This window comes from Chamaea fasciata, unplaced genomic scaffold (genome assembly GCF_029207755.1).
Source record: "Chamaea fasciata isolate MVZ Bird 193981 ecotype frontalis unplaced genomic scaffold, bChaFas1.0.hap1 SCAF_2, whole genome shotgun sequence".
NCBI classification, from domain to species: domain Eukaryota; kingdom Metazoa; phylum Chordata; class Aves; order Passeriformes; family Sylviidae; genus Chamaea; species Chamaea fasciata.
Window position 1 is genome coordinate 98,330,933 of NW_027094087.1, and position 17,205 is coordinate 98,348,137.

The 17,205-nt window shown below is 39.3% G+C and overlaps 1 long non-coding RNA gene across 1 annotated transcript; it reads left to right on the top strand.

Annotated features, from left to right (window-relative positions):
• Nucleotides 1-354: 354 nt before the first annotated feature.
• On the top strand, nt 355-1,436 carry LOC136286082 (uncharacterized). The gene is made up of 3 exons (XR_010719740.1): nt 355-1,027; nt 1,133-1,168; nt 1,366-1,436. It is a non-coding gene; the product is annotated as an uncharacterized lncRNA (long non-coding RNA).
• The last annotated feature ends 15,769 nt before the right edge of the window (nt 1,437-17,205 follow it).

A 17,205-nucleotide genomic window follows, 5' to 3' on the forward strand; every position in this document is an offset into this window, starting at 1 on the left:
AATAATCCTATTATTTAGTGAAGTTTTATATGCCCAGCAGGTTTTTGTTGAGCAGCCTTTCTCTCATATCTTTCTTGGCTGTTCAGGAATGCTTCAGATCTCTTCTGTGCTTAATGTCTGCTGTGTGCTTACCCTGGGAATGGGGCTGCCAGAGGGCACAGACTGGAGATGTCCAGGTGCCTCTTCTCAAACTGAATTAAATTAAAATGCAAAGGATGTGTATGGAAATGGCATATAAATCACTCAGACCCTCATCAAAGCCTGCACCCCCATTGCAGTTAATTACAGATAAAAAAAAGAAAGAAAGAAAAAAAAGAGATAGGTCTAACAAAGCAAGCTTTTGATTAAACCTAATCACACCTGTGCTCCTTGGTAAATGTGACCTACAGGAATTCTGAAATTTGCCTAATTGCATTTAGATTCAGATGTGTCTTGTTTCCCTCTGCCCTTAGCTTGCTGCTGCATGAGTTCTAAACCCAGAAAAGTTATTCATGGGTGGGATGTGGCTACTGAGGGCATTCTGAAGCTAAGGAACAAGTAAAGGAACATGTGCCCTCTCAAGTCCATAAACATACATTTGTATGTATAAGTATAGATACAAATGTCTGTAAGTGTGCAGGTCAATATATGTCTGTAGGGACTGCGTGAGGCACAGGAAAATGGATGCCAACATTAGTTTCAGGCAGGTGAGGTTGGTGGCAATCAGCTGGTAATTATTTTGTTTATGTTTAGAACTGTCAAGGTGTCTCTCCCACCTGTTGCTCCCAAACACTCAGAAAGGTGGCCTACATCTTTTTCTGGCACAGAAATTACAAGTGAGGAAGAAGTCAAAAAGGTTGATAAGAAGGTGTCACAGTCTCCAAATGACTTGTGGCTGTTGAAACACAGGTCCTTAATTCGAAGATAAAATGAAAAAAACTTGCTGGGATGTGTAATGAGAGCTTTGCTTTTTCATCATCTGAAAGAGGATCATGACCATGAATGGTTGATTTGAACTGATGCCAATATAAAGAATAAGTTCATATAGGTACTGACATTTTTGTTAGCAACACTGACAGTGACAATAATAATAATAACAACAACATTATTATAGTAGTGAACTTGTGACAAGAACTTCGTGTGTATGTTACAGGATTTGATGCAGGAATTGTCATTGGAAAAAGGCCATGTAAGTATTTAAATGTCAACATGACTTTTTAAACTAATGTGATGTGACCAGAAAGAGGAATGTTCACTTGATACAGTAGGTAAAGTTGATAATTATAACAAATAGTACAGGACATTTTAAACAGAGACCTGTTTGCAAAATGTTGACAACAGTAAGCAATATTAACCCTCAACACCATTTGTTTATTGTTACCTTAGGTGTAATGGATGCCGTGTAACAGCAATGATAAACCCCTCTTTAAAATGATCTGCCTGTAAAAATGCAGTTCAGCTAAGCTGAAGAAATAAACCCAACTCATGTTTAAAAGCTTGCTTTTTGTAAAAATATGCGTTTTGGAAGAAGCCTATGGTATTTCTAATTGCACTTTGATTACCTTTTTGTGTACGTTGGTATAATCCAGTCACATTTCCCCTACTTTTTTTTTAATTAACAAAGCCAGGACAGTGGTATTCTTTTGTCAATTCTTCATGACCTGTGAGGTTTAAAAATGATACCAAGAGCAAAAAAGAAATTCCATAGGAATGTGCTCCTAACAAGAATTAGGCTTAGTTAAAATAACTGTTGGTATTGGTTTGACACACCTTGCTAGATACCACACTAGTTTCTAGCAAGACAAAGTAACAATTTGGTGCTTTAGCATGAGAATAGCCATTGTCTTGATTTAGATGATAAATTAAAAATAAATATCATTTATCAAAATGATAAATTAGCCATCTATGCAGTGACACTCTGTTAGCACTTACTTTAGTAAAAGTGAATATTGTGTCAAGATAACAAGTACAGACTTCCTGAGATAGAGCAAAGTACATTTTTCAAATGTCTGTACACTTTCAACAAGGTCTATGAGAAGGAAGATGGTCTATTCTTCACATTAACTTCTGCTCCATCACAATGGAACAAAATTCTGTAAAATGGAAAATGAAAACAAATTACAATGTAAACGATAAAATGTTTTTAAAATATATATTTAATATTACAGCATTAAGAAAAGCAGACAACTTTATCATCTAAAAATTGCCTATTTTTCTCCAATGTGTTTTACAGATCTCTTTTATACTTCATCTGACATGATGTATTATTAGTTATGTGTATTTTTGGCGTACAAAAAGTATTAACTTCTTTCAGTAGAGGACCAAAACATGCATTTCAAAATCCAAATCCTTTAAACAGTAATATGTACAATAAATGCCATATTTCCTATATTTTTTCTATATTCATTTTCACTAAGTCAGGAGTCATGGGGATTTTTGTCGCTGGAAAATAGAGCAGATGTTGTTTCATCCACACCTGTATATGTCAAGCTTAAAAAGAAGCAAGTGGAAGGCAACAACTTTAAGGGTTTAAATTCATATTAATACCAGGAAGAGGAAAGAAGACTTTATTTATTGCTTTGGAGCACGTGGAAAATCTCAAGAGGTAACTGAGATGAATTTCTGCAGGGAGAGTGTCATTTGTCACTGTTTCTGCCCTTCCCCCCCCTCTCTTTTGAAATCCCTTTTTAATATCCCATTAAAAAGCATAAAGGGTTTATTCCTCATGGTACCAGACCAGTCTGCACTCAGTACAGCCCCACAGGACTCAGAAGAGCACCTTGACGTACATAGGGCTTTAGTAATTCATTTGCTATTAGCAGACAAAATTGATGGTTTTATTTTACAAAGAAAAACGTTTTTCTTGATGCATGCCATAAATATACCAATGCAGTCCTCTTAGGAACAGAAAATATTTGGCTCATCCTAATTGCGAGAATGTGATATTTTTTCTTGTCATACAAATAGGACTTGGGCCTCACTATCCCATTACAAACTATAAAAACCACAGCTTTATGCAGATCGATTTCTCTGCATCTTAAAATACAGCCTCCTGACAAAAAGGTGGCTGCTTCTACTGATTTGGAAACAAGCCTACCTAATTTTATAACTGCCTTTATGTGTATAAATGTTTTTGTTTTAATATGCTGCCCCAGGCCTTGAGGTTCATGTTCTGCTTATAGACTTACTTTTCTAATTGCTGAACAGCAGAAACTTTCTGTTATTCACTTGGAGTGGCTAAACATTTTCTGAATAGGTTTTTGTTATGAGTAATGCTTTTAGTGCTGCATTTAAGACAGCAGTCATATTGGGGATATAATTGCTTAACTTGTTAATTTTTTTCTTTTTTGATAGCATAAATTTTCATAGAGTTTGAGTAACTGCAGGGGGAAATCAGGAAAAAAGCCCCCAAACCAAATCCCAACACCTTTTCTCTGGACAATGTGAAAAGTAAAATTCTTGAGAGCCTTTAGGGCTGTTAGCAATAGTGGGCTTTTAATGTAAATTTTTAAATATTCTGTGTTTGTTTTGCAAATGTATTTTGCTTAGATATAGGTAAAAAAAAGTTTTGAACTGTAAGTCTTCCCTCTATGCAGGACCTTGAAGGGGGAGCTGCCCCCCTCAGTTTGCAGGAGACACCATCCTAGAAGGCAGTACTGACTTCTTTCCAGTAAAGCATTTAAAAGGATGACAAATCCTTACGTCTACAAGCAAGGCCAAAATTAAAAGGGACCCCCCCGCCCCACCTTGTTTCAATGTATACCCTTCCCACCCATGCCTTCAGGACTATGTGTAGGTTTAAATTCTTAGAAACCTGAAAAAAAACCACTTCCTCATTTGGGCTGTTGTAGCTGACAGACTGACAAATATCCAACTTGTATGGTGCCTCTGAATCCTTCACACACTGAACACACAGAGCTGCTGAGGAGGGGTAGTTGTTCTGCAGGATTTGTGGAGTTTTGGGTGGAAAATGCACAGTCATTGAGTTTAATAACTTTCTTTGGCTGTGGATTTTGTTTTGTGTCATTTTTTAATTTTGGTTTGCTTTGTTTGTATTTTTGGCTTTTGTTTGTTTTTGTTTTTAATAATAAGAGAACTTTTTACTCTAAAGTAGAATGACCTGCTGGAAACAGCATATGGTTTCCTTTATATCAGACACAAGATGTGGCTTATTACCTCTGAAGATAAGGGGTACACCATCAGCACTGTTTGGGAACATAAGTGAAAGTCTTCTATGATAGCAGAAGATAGAGTGCTGTAGTTTTATTTATCAAAACCCATCTGCCATTGCTTTTGAAGCATAGGAATGCTCTTTTCTTGTGAGCAGAACAGAGAACTGTCCCTTTGCATAACAAAACTAAACTTACATGAGAAATGCCTGACTATACCTTTCTGATATAGGTTCTCACCTTGGGCAGAAATTATATATATATATATCTCTATCTATATATATGCATATATATATGTATATAAATATGCATAGACATATACATATGGATACAGAGATTTGAACTGTACATGGGAATATTTTGAAACTAAAGGAAGCTGCAATGATACACATTGTTTAATCAGATTTCATTTCCTGTAGCTGTCTCCTTCTTTCCTTTGACCTTTAATGTCATCAACACAATGCTTTGCCATGACTTAATGTGTGTCTGTGCCTCATTCACTGGTATTTGCGGATAGATTTTCTTCGATGCCCGGGCCACACTTGTGGCAGACAGCACTGTGGAGACTTTCTGGCTCCTGCCAATACAGGATCTGGCTTTGATTTCTTGCTTCCAAAAATGCTGGTCCAGGGGAATCCTCAGTCTTATGTACCATTTCTTTTTGCAGTGCTTTGAAAGGCTCAGAACAAGTTCCTGCATCTCACTGTCTGCCAGAGAAACCCACATTTTCATCTTTCTGAGACTCAGCAAGCTCAGAATCAATTTTTCCTCTTTTCCCTTATTGTGAAGAGGCAACAGTTGCGATCAGGCTGCTCTGCCTGGGTCAGAACATGACTGCCCAGCAGAGACCTGACCCCTCTCCTGGGAGTCACCTTGCTTCTTTAGAAAAACTCCAGTCAGGGGACATTTTATCAGGTTTTAAAAACTATGCTGCAGGTAGTTCTGATGACTTGAATCTCAATATAAAATGTTTATCAAGGGGCAGATTGCAAGTCAGATTATTTGTTGATTAATTAATTTTCTTTAATTAAATGAATTCACTGCAATAGGAGCAGCTGCTAGACTTCACAAGGGCTGGAGTTACTGTAGTACTGGAATATATATATTGGAGTATTAACCCTTTTCTCTAGCACAGGACAGAGAGTATTTAAATGCATCCTGTGAAAATGTAAGTGTACTGCATGCAAGACACGCAGTTTCAAAAGAAGCAATTTTTGGAAATTCCCAGGAGCAGGATATGAAAAAAGCTGAAACAAAATAGAAATGCGGCATTTTAAACTCCTAAGGCAGTTTACTGCCACCACTGTGAAAGAGTCTGCATTTCCTCGCTCACCCCGCTTTTTCTGAAACAACCACTGAGCGAAATAAATCACAGAATCACACAATTAACTAGGTTGGAAGCGATCTTGGAGATAAACACATCCAGCCTATGACCTAACACCACCTCATCAACTAAACTGTGGCACTGAGTGCCACGTCCAGTCTTTTTTAAACACCTCCAGTGATGGTGACTCCACCACCTCTCTGGGCAATCCATTCCAATGCCCAATCACTCTTTCTGTGAAGATCTTTTTCCTAATGTCCAGCCTAAATTTCCCCTGGCACAGCTTGAGGCTGTGTCCTCTCATCCTGTCACTGGTTACCTGGGAGAAGAGACCAACCCCCACGTGACTACAACCACCTTTCAGGGAGTTGTAGAGAGTGATAAGGTTCTCCCCCGGACCTCCTTTTTTTTTTTCATTCTAAACAACCCCAACTCCTTCAGCCACTCTTCACAGGGCTTGTGCTCCAAACCCCTCACCAGCCTTGTTGCCTCCTCTGGATGCTCTCAAGCATCTCAATGTCCTCCCTAAACTGAGGGGCCAGAACTGGACACAGCACTCAAGATGTGGCCTCACCAGTGCCCAGTAGAGGGGAAGAATGACCTCCCTGCTCCTGCTGGCCACACTATTCCTGGATCCCTGGGAGACACCACTGGTGACTGGCTGCCAACTGGATGTGGCACCATTCATCACCTGGATGCTCTCCAACATGCCTCCATGTGGCTGGGAGCTGGTTACTTTCTCTTGGATTCCTTATTCCAGCAGTCATCCAGGATGAGCTAAAACACAGATTCCAACCCCTTGCCTCTTTTCTCTTGGTGTCACAACAGTTGTCAATGCCCATCTCTCTCCTCATCTTTCTCTCACCTCCCCAGTTTCTGTCCCTCCAGCTGCAAAGTGCTCAGGAAGCCTCCTCAGGTGCCTACATGTGAACTTATACACCCTACTCCTGGTGCAGGAGCAAAGGAGGGATCATCTTTAGGTTCAATTTGGCCTCTCTTCTGCAGGGACTCCCCCAGCAAATAGGGGTTTTCCATATGATTTGTTTCAGAAATCTCTCATCTGTGTGAGTTTTCTGTTTCCAACAAAACAGTCTCTATCAGAAAGGTTCAGTGTTCATCACCTCAGTATGGGGTCTCTGATTTAGCAAGGACAGATTTTGGATGGCTTTTCATCTCTCACAAATCATTGATCAGTGTTTCTCCTGCACGAACCCTTGTTTTTATTTCACCACAGATCTGTGACTTTGCCTGCTGCCCAGCCAGGGGAGCCTGGCATATTCCTTTATGTCTGAGACAGTTCTTGTGTTAAGCTTTTCTCGCATTTCAAATATTTATACAGCATCTCTCAGGTGAATTTGTTCATTCTGTCTTTGGTAGCATCTCCACCTCCTCTACAAAGGCTGTTTATGCAAAATCCCTCCTTGGGGAAAATCCCCCTATGCTGAGGAAATTCTGAGCTTCCTCTGCAGGTTTTACTTTAGTTACAATATGGATTTGATCCATCTCCTGTGCAATGGCTGTTGTGATCAGGGATGCCCTTGTGAATACTTTTCATGCTCAACTGTTTTATCTGATTTCTCCTTGGGGAGCATCTTTGCTGCTCCTCAAACCTGTATTCACTCTGACAGTCTTCTCAAAACCATGCCCTGGAGAATTTTAATTTTCAATTGTCTTGGTAATCTGTGTATGTGTGTTTTAATTGCATGAAAATTTCCTCTTGGACATCCCAGTTCTCTTTGCTCAGTATATGCACACAGTGAACAACCCAGATTTCTATCAAGTGCCAGTCAAAAGAACTGAAAAAACATACATGTCCTGAAAATTTTTCTCCAGTTCCTGCACACCTTTTCATCCAAATCCACATAGGCTCCACCAATGCTCAAAATACTCCAGAAAAATCAGCAAATGAGATAAGAAGAAACAGGATGTACTTCCTATTTCTGGGTGAAGTCTCAGGGAGAAAAAATGGCATGGTTACTGCTAGAAAGTATTTGTGATCATTAAGAAAAACAGTAGGAGGCTGAAGAAATTTGACTGAGTTTCTGCTGCAAGAGATAAAACAGCCATAAGCAACCCAGAAATCCTTTCTTACCTCATCAGGGTATCACTTTCATGATACATGAAATTCTGTATTCAGATTCTGGGAATCTAATCTTCCCAGTCAAATGTCACAACTAATTTATTCCCACAACTTCACTTTTAATCCAGCGTCTCAGCAGCCATACAGTGCAACTTGAGGTTGGTTTGCTCTGAGAGGCTGTTAAAGGGGTAAAGGCTGGTTTTGGTAATTTGCTGAGGTCACTGGCATGGGAGCAGAGCTGATGATTGACAGATTTCTTTGGGTTTCCAGAAGGAGAGCAGGAGGTCTGAAAATACAGAACCAGGGCTGGGTCCATTGCCAGCAGTTACCCTGTAGTGCTGTTTATGCAGCCTGATCAGCTGTAAAATTTTGGGCAGTGACTTTTTGAGGCTATTAACCTTTGGTATCTGAAAACACTTGAGCTAAGTCTTTAAATGCCTTTGATGATCAATGGAAGAAACAGGCATATCTGGGTCAAGATTAAAAGTGTGCACTGCAAATGTCCAAGGACTGTTGGATAAATCCCTCTTGCTGCTATGTTCACCCATAGAGAGTCCATCCTTTGTTAGCAAGTAAAAAGCACAGACTGGTTGTGAAATAGCCCATGTCTATTTATAACTGTAGCTATTTAGTAAAAACGTCAGAGAATGAATGCTCTGTTCCCTGGACTTTTGGTGTAGCTGTTGTGCATGATTGGTCATATGACCAACTCTGAGTGATCACTCAAGCATTTAAAAGAACAGTTTATGGAAAAATGAGATGCTCTGATGAAGAATACCCTTAGGGCAGAGAGTTGACATAAACTGAACAAGCAGCCCCGCTCAGTCTCACCAAGCTGTGCCAATCCCATTTAACCCCAGAGGGCTGTTAAACTTGGGATCAGGAGAGCTGTAGCTTGGGGTTGTTAACCAAAGCTGATTCAAGGTGAAGGATGGTGTCAAAACCAGGAATCCAGAGCACAGTAACAAGACTGTGTTAGAGAGACAGAGACAGATCCACTTCAGCCCTTCTTTCACTGTTTTGCCAAATGTAAACATGGGGCTGAAATTTTTCTTAGTTTCTCAGTTCTTCACTCTCTGCTATTGCTCGCCCCCACTTTGCTTCCCTAACCTTCTTTTTCACTGGTTTCTTTCTGTGATGCATAAATACTTTGTAGGGGCTGGACAAATGGAAATCATCTCAGCATTTCTGGTCTGTTCAGTCCTTCTGTTGTTTATGAACAGGCATTCAATAAGGCTTCTTGAGGAACCTGACACAGACCACCCATGAAAACCAGGTTCCTGTGTAAGTTCAGACAGACCCCTGCCTATACAACCCTGACCCTACCCAAATCCTGCACTAGGCTGGGTACCTCCCTTTGAGCTGCCTGTTGCCTGGCACAGGCAGAGTGTAGAAGAAGCACAAGGTGCTGTTTGTATCTCTGCTGCTGGACACGGGTCTGGGCAGTAGTCACAGGAGTCATTTCTAAGGCACCTTCACTTGAGGTTGTCCCAGTGAGTGCAGACACCTTTGGTACAGCTGCCAAAATTCAGGAGACAAGGAGAAAATAACACTGACTGCCTTAAATGTCATGGGAGACAAACCCATAGGGTGATTTTTCATTTAATCTTTATTCTGTCTTCTGTATTACCCTCACTGAACCTGATGGAAAGTGCAGGCATTCTGCTCAATTTAAAACCAAGCCACTGGATTTTAGTCTATAAACGCAAGAGTTAGAATATATGCCTTTATATTCTTAATAAATCTAAACCCCTTTGCGTGCAAGGAAAATGTTCTTGTTGACTGTCTTTAAAAAAATGCAGTTGTAATAAACATGCAGACATTATAACCACAATATAGGAATATAAATACTTTTCCCAGAAAGATGTTTTTATATTTTTCTCCTTTTAAAAAATTTGTCTTGACAAAAAAAATACTGTTTTATTGGTATTTAATAAGTCTAAATTAAGCTCTTTACATAAAGGGAAATTTCAGGGAGCTCAAGTGAAGTTCTTTCCATGTTGAGAGACTTGGCCTACTGGATGTCAGCTTCAGGCAGGTTCCTATTCCTCTGGGACTTTTTGCCACTTTCTCTATTCCTCCTCTTTGAACAATTTGTCTTTTTCACAGTCCTTCTGGTCTTTCATAGCCCGTAATGTAAAAGAGTCTTTTGTCTATTTCCTACACTGATCATTAAAAGCACCTAAATATTTAGCTCAAGTATGTGTTTTGGATCCCAAAAGTTAATGCAGTTAATAAATCTGTTGACAATTTCCATGATTCAGCTTCTCCTGAAATAGCTTTACTTTGGCTATCATCTCCCTCATGCATAGGTTTATACAACACCTAGTCTGCTGGAGCTGAACCAGTGTGGTACGCTCACCGCCACACTGGGACAAATCCCTCTCCGCACAGTTCCAAGTGCTTTCTCCTTTTCTCTTTCCTTCTTTGTGTTGTTTCACAGCTCTTTTCTACTCCTGAGTTGGAAACCCACTACCTCTTAATTCATCCATGGCAAAAAGGAGAAAGAGAATGGATTAGCTCAGTTGGTTGAAGTTTGATTCCTCTTAACTGCAGAGGGAAAAGCAGTGTTTTTTTTTTTTGAAATGGTACTTCCAGGTTAGAAACTGTCCCTTGACAGCTGAAGGGGAGTTCAGCTGACAACAGTATTCTATATCACTTCTTGTTGTCCAGCCCTCTGGGGTCAAAGGAGAAAAGTAAGCAATTCTCCTAATCCTGAAGGAAATATCTAAAACAGATGATGAAGCCCCCCAAGTTAAACTCGTGCTAAAGTCTGGAGTTATGTGAGATCATATCATCTCAGCAGTCTTTAGCTGTCTTACAGAGAGGTTGCATTCTAGAAGAAATTTTTAAAATAGTAACTTCAACAGCATTGCAGCAAGTACAAATTCCTTGGTGCTGGTTACCCTTTTGCTCAGTGTTTGAATTTCTCTCAGGCTAGACAAGAAGTTTCATTTTGCCTAAGGTAAATCTCTCTGTGCAGCTCTGGTGCCTGCTAGTTCAGTCCTTAATGCCACCAAGAAGATGTTGATGATTTTCCTCTCAAAACATAGAGTTTATTTCCTTCACCATTTGTCTGAACTTTGTCCAGACTGAGTCAGAGGGTTGTCTGCTTTGTTTTTACCATCTATGGTTCCTACGAACATGATATTTTGAGGCAAAGTTCACTGAAAATGTGACACTCAGAAGTTTTTATAGAAATTGTCAAAACCCCTATGGAGCTCTTCCCTAGAGGACTCAGCCTAAATGCTCATGTTATATTGGAGCCTCTCAGACAAGTGCTTCTCATGCATAGTGCTGTTTGCTGGAAAGGACATTTGAGTCTCTAGAGGAAAGGAAAAAGCTGAACCAAATTCTGTCTGGGTGTAGTATGATGGAGCTCCACTGTTTTAATATGTTTTAAACAGGGTTTAGCAGAATACTGCTGGCAGAAATGTGTTTCTCAGAATGGTGGAATAAATTAAGGCGAACTCTTACTCCTCTGGCTGAAGGGGCAGTAAGTAATACCTGGTACTGATAGCAGAGAAAAGAAAATATAAATGGATTATCCTTTTGCCTTAAAATTTGAAGCTGGGTGTTTTGCAACTGCCTTTTCTATTACTTGGAATTCTCTATAATTAACCTGCTCTCAAAAAAAAAAAAAAATCAGTTTATTTTTGTTACGCATGAAGAGCATCTACACAAAGCTACTAAAGTAGCACCTATACTCCTGTCAAAGTCTGAAGCCAACAAGAAATATATTTTTCAGCTCAGCCACCACCTTGTTGAAGAAGAATGGGGAAATGGAGCTGAAGAGAGGTTAAGTAGGGATACAATACATTTTTAAAGCACTTGATAGGTGTCTAAATGCTAATAGCAGATTGCTGCATGGCCTGTGGCTTAGGTGGCTTCCACTTTCTGCCTGCCACCACCCTGTGAGAGGGCATCTTGTCTCTGCTCAGGGAGCAGCTGAATAGTCTCTTGCCTCCAGATGACTTTTTCTGCCTTGAGTGTTGAGACTGGAAAAGTAGAAAACTTTTATGCCTTTTGGAGAGCTCATCTCTTGCCAGCAGCTCATGATATGCATTACCTGACTTCCCAGTACAGTGATCTTCTCTAGAGGAGCAGGGAAAGTTTAAGCTAAAGCTGACCGGAGGAGAAAAAGTTTCCTAGATTCTGCAGGTGTGTGTATTGCTTCTGGCTCTGTCTGTGCACAGCTGTAACCACCTCTTTTTTTTAGAAGGGCTACTGTAGTTTAGAGGGGTGAGGTTGGGAAGTCACATTTCAGTGTGGACCCAGATATGGACTGACAAATTCTGAGTTCTGTTTTACTTTACCCTGTCCCTGTGTCCTGCTTGAGTAAGATCCTGCCCAGCATGGATGAGCCAAAGGTTAGCTGGATGAACCAAAGACATTTATGTTTGTTTCTCTCTTAAAGACCCACAGCAAACTCATAGCAAGCCTCAGAGTTCACACACTGTGAACACTGAAGGCCTATCCTATTTTTTGGGCAGGACTTTGGAGGAGTTTGTATATTTGTTCAGACTGGTATATATCTGGTAAGCTCCAGCACATATGCTGGATGACTGTGCTCAGTAAGGACAGCAAAGCTAAAACTTGCAATACACAGCCTCTGAGTGTAATGCATGAGCTGCTGGAGCTTAAATCCCCACATCCTGAAAGCCCAGGCTCAGTGTGCATGCACAGACCATCTACAGGGTAGAGCAGCCACATCGTCAAAGCTTTGATTTGTTGCATATGCTCTGCAAAGGGCTTATCCATAATTTCTTAGCAACTGTTTGCAGCACCTAGCTGTGAAGGAATACTGTCAGTACCAGGATCGTGGGTAGAGACAGCACACTGTGCCAGGTGAGCTGTCAGAGCTGAGCAGGCTTTCTCAGCCATGAGCTCTTCTTGGCTACTAGTGTACATTAGCCAGAACACAGGGACTCCTGGATTAGGATGCAGATTCCAGCACAAATAATCTGCGTATTTGTCCAAAACAAATATTTAGTTAAAGGAGTGTGAAAATAACTAATTAGAAGTGTGACAGTCTATTTTAGCTCATGCCCATCATCAGTATAATGAGGACTGATTTTCCTCAAGTATCTAAATTCCTCTGAGTTTTCATTTCCTTTTAAAAAGCCTTTCTGTATATTTATTTTTGGTGCTTTTGTTATCAAATATTGTTTGCCAGCTCTAGATAAAAACCTCTCTTTAAAGATTATCTGTTTACAAAATCACATATTGATATTTCTGTATTCTTATCAGGAGGAGAAGGGTACTGTGTATTTGCTCTACTTTATCAGCAGAATCATAAACCAGCAGCTGTTATTAAAGCTGAATAAATATGCTGGCAGTGCTCCACTGACTTTCAGTTTGAAATCAGACTTTGAAGTATTCAGCTGTTGGTTTTATTGCTGAGACCTCAGCTGAATAGAAATCTTTATGAAAATTTCTGTATAGAGAATTCTAGACTCAAGTTCACTGACACTTGGTGACAGAATCCTCTAATGCCTCTAACTTTACAGAGACAGCCAGCAAACATTGCCTATCATCTCATGGAAATTGAGTGTGTGCCTAATTTCATTGTTAATTACTATCACTAAGTTAGGTGAGAAATGTGGAGGAGAGCCAAAATTCATTTATGAGAATTTTGTCCTCAGCTTTTTGTTCTTTTCTCCTGTCATTTGGAGATATCCTATCACACAGAACACCTTTTTCCATGAAGAAGAGGTAAGGAAAGAATTAGTGAAGTGTGATTTCCCTTTAGACAGGTCTTCTTTACCTTTAGGGATGCCACTGGTACCTGATTTTCTGCCCAGGTTAAGGTCTCTCTAACCTTCCTGAAAGGCTGCTGTAACAGTAGGTGTCCATTTATCCACTGATCTCTTGGAAACAGTCCTTTTAGGAATCTCCTTGTTCATTCAGGCTGTTCAAATAATTGCCTATACTAATAAATGGATTATCTAGATTGTATTTCATTGCATGCTTGTGTCTCACATCCTTACAAACAAATCTACTCTGACAGGAGAGAAGTCAGGAGGCTATTTTTAACACATCTGAGCAATTGACTCCCCATGGTACTTAGAGGTTATATTTATTTATTTATCTTTTGAGCAATCAGGCTACATGTAAATGTTGAGAACTCAGAGTGCTTCTCCATTTAGGTATGGATACATACTCAGGTGATATCTCAGCTTCATCTCAAGATGATACTCAAATACATATTCCTTCTTTCTTTTTCTCTGAAGGTTATTTTGTAAGAAAAAGGCTTTTTCTCTGTGCGAGTGGAATTACTTGCAAAATAGTTTTTGAAAGAAGTCTCTAATCTTCCACAGCCAAGGAAAAAATATCAGTATTGGACAACAGTACTTATAGTTTTTAGTAACATGATATATTTCATTCTATTGCAGTCATTGTTATTATTTTTTAAAATTGAAATATTTCTAAAGCCAAGTTGATTATTTTATATTTTTCAGACTAATTCTCCCTCACATAACAATGGCATTGAGTTTATCCTAGCTTGTATTCTGTAAAGGGTGTGGAAGTTTAGATCCTCAGGATTTTCTAAAATTAACAGAACGATGTTTTTTACTCTCTCCACTGACCTGTACTGCTGGTTTTTTGGGGTAGAAAAGCCCAGAATTTAGCCCTAAGTCTAAAACCAGGGCAGTTGTTTTCACCTGGAAGCTTCTGTATGTTTGCAAATATCATACACTGGCATGAAATGTAGAACAAAGCATGGAAAGAGATATTTATTACAAAGGATTTGCAAACCCTATAGGAAATAATAAAAAGAAATATAGGTAGGAAATGTGTGAGCAGCTGCCTTCCAGCCATACTAGCTGTTGAAAGAATGTAAACAAAATTTAGATATTTAAGTCATGGTTTTGGTTTTGTTTTGGGGAAATCAGCATTTCATTTGGATGGAAATACCATCACTTACACTTAGTGTATGCACAGTCCTCTCTTCTCCTTAGAGCTGGTAAGATTATGAATTTGACACTTTCAAATTTGACTTACTTGACAATCAAATAAAAAATATAATTTACCAGCTTCCCACAGAACGAGAAAAATATGCAGAGCCATTTAATTGTTTTAATCAGATAACATCAAGACATTATAATGTAAAATATGTTTTCTAACTGTAACTTAATGGAATGGTAGTTTGCATATTTTACATAGATAAGCAAAGTGAGTCACACAAAGCAAATATGATTTTAATCATATCTGAAACAATATGCTCTAACTCAGAAAATAATGGAAAATTGAAATGATTCAAATTAATTTATGTGTTTTTTGAATAAGATATTTTTAATTGACATATTCCTTTGTCCACTGGTTTTAGTCTAGTTAATTTTTTTTTAATGTAAATTTTGACCAGTGCTCACGGAAAAAAATCCCCACCCTGTTCTTAGCTAGTGGAAAGAATTACTGTGAAAGCCACATAAGAAACATTCAATAATTTTCTTTGTAATCTTTTGTCATTGGAGGTATGTAAAGGGTAATTTAAGTCATCCAGCAGATGAAAAGGCAATAATGATTTGGAATTTTAATAATATGTTTTACTATTTGCAGATATCCAGCGGAAAAACTGCCACCTCCTAGTACCATGGAAACCCTAGCCTCTGAGTTTCTGACTTCAGAACCTTTGGAAATTGTGGAGGTCTTTGGACTTCCAGGCTCCCCAGTTTTTGGTGAACGATTCCTAGTCTGCCTGTATCTCCACAGGAATAACTTCTCATATCTGTCTCATTTGAGAGGGAGAGAGAGAAAAAAATAATTGTTAAAATTCTGATTTGATTTCTCCACAAGATAGCTGTTCAACAGGAAGTTTTGGTTTGATGGCTGTTCAGAAGGAAGTTTCAAAATGTCTAAGTTATGTTCTTGTAAAGACCTTGAGAAGGGAGCTGCAAAAGTTGGCCGTTACTGGTATCTGAACTAACAAGTTGCCAGAACTAAAGGTTTCCTTGGTTTCAGTCGCTTATTTTAGGCTGTTCAAAGTTGTAAGGGAACTATCAGTGGGCAGGTGAAGGGGTGAGCTGTGTGGTTCATTAATGCAGGAAGTTGCAGAACAGACCTCTCGTGGAGTGAGGGTGGGCAGTCTGTAGCTGAGCTGACTGCTCCTGTCTGACAGCAGGCAGCTTGCTCAAATCAAGGAGATGCAGAACACCTTTTGTTTTACCCAGAGCACTCAACATCTCACTATCTTAAGATTATAGAATCCCAGCAGCAGCAAATTTGGCTGAGGCAACAAGAAGTCTGTGGTAACTTTTCCTGAGAGCTCCTGGAGGCTGAGGAAGCTCTGACAGATGAACAAACATGATGTCTATCTTCCATCAACGTAAGATCAGACCACAGTTTTAGCTTTGTTTTTGGCAATAAGCAGTAAACAGAAAATTACCATGACTTGAGGATGATTGCTGATGCCGCCATATCATATTCTTCTAACAGTATCATAAGGAAACTAAGGAAGTCTGAATTAGCTGAAACTACTGCAAAGTGAAAGCAGAGCAGCAGAGCATGCCACATCAAGAGTAAGCTTGATCATTGTAATTCACCGTCACACCAGGAGACTGTGCAGAGTAAAGCGCTTCAATGAAGTGAGGCTGTTCAGTATTTTCATGAATGACTTCAATGAAAAAATAAGAGTGTACTTTGCTGTACAGAAATCACACTGAAGGACAGAATTGAAAAAGCAAACTACCTTTATAAACTAGAGAAAAGTCTCACAAAACATATGAGGAAGCTGAGAGTACAAATGCTTCTAAAACTCAGAGAATTTTTTTGTTCCATAATTTGGTAGGAATAAATGCAAGACAGAGCAAGATGTTGGACTGCATAAAGGCAAATTGGGGAAAACTGATTCAGAAAACCTTGTTATCTAGTGATGTATGTACTGAACATGAGCCAGCCATGGTCTGGAACAAGATGCACATTGTAGTGAGATACACAGCACAAAGCACATGGTCTGAGACACTAAGAATTACAGAAAACATAGAATTCAGAATATTTTAAAATTAATTTTTTTATAAAGCGTCCAACATAATAAAGGCCATCTTATTTTAGAGCATGTTAGCTCAGCACAATCAGGAGTTCCTGTGAAACCTGTCATCTCAGGGCAGTCACTCATGGGCAGAGGCAGAGCTATAGTGACATTGTAAGCTGCATGGGTTTTAATCCTGCAGTGAAATGACCATGAAAGAACCAAACCTCCCTCTATGTGTAGGGCAACCTCTGCAAAATCAGCATTACAGCAAATGCCAGACATGTCTGTGGATTTATCAATGGCAGATGTAGCAGATCATTGCAAATATGACCTACACAGATGCAGTGCAGCTTTCCAAAGTGTTTTACTGTAGCTTTGGAGGTTCCAGTACTTGGAGTATATTTAACAGAATGTTTGGAGAGAAATGCAAACTATGTGCACACAACACGTGTGAATATTTGAAGACAAAAGGTCACAATTTATTCTTGAGATTACCCTGTTGCCTTCAAGGTTCAAGTCTGGTTTGGTCTGGCACAGAGGAAAGGGTAGACATAAACAGGATACTCCAGAGGAGGTTCAGATTAAATACTAGCAAAACTTCATCACTAAAATGGGTGATCAAACACTGAATACCCAGGGAAGTGGTGGAGTCCCTGTCCCTTGAAGTTTTAACAAAATGTAG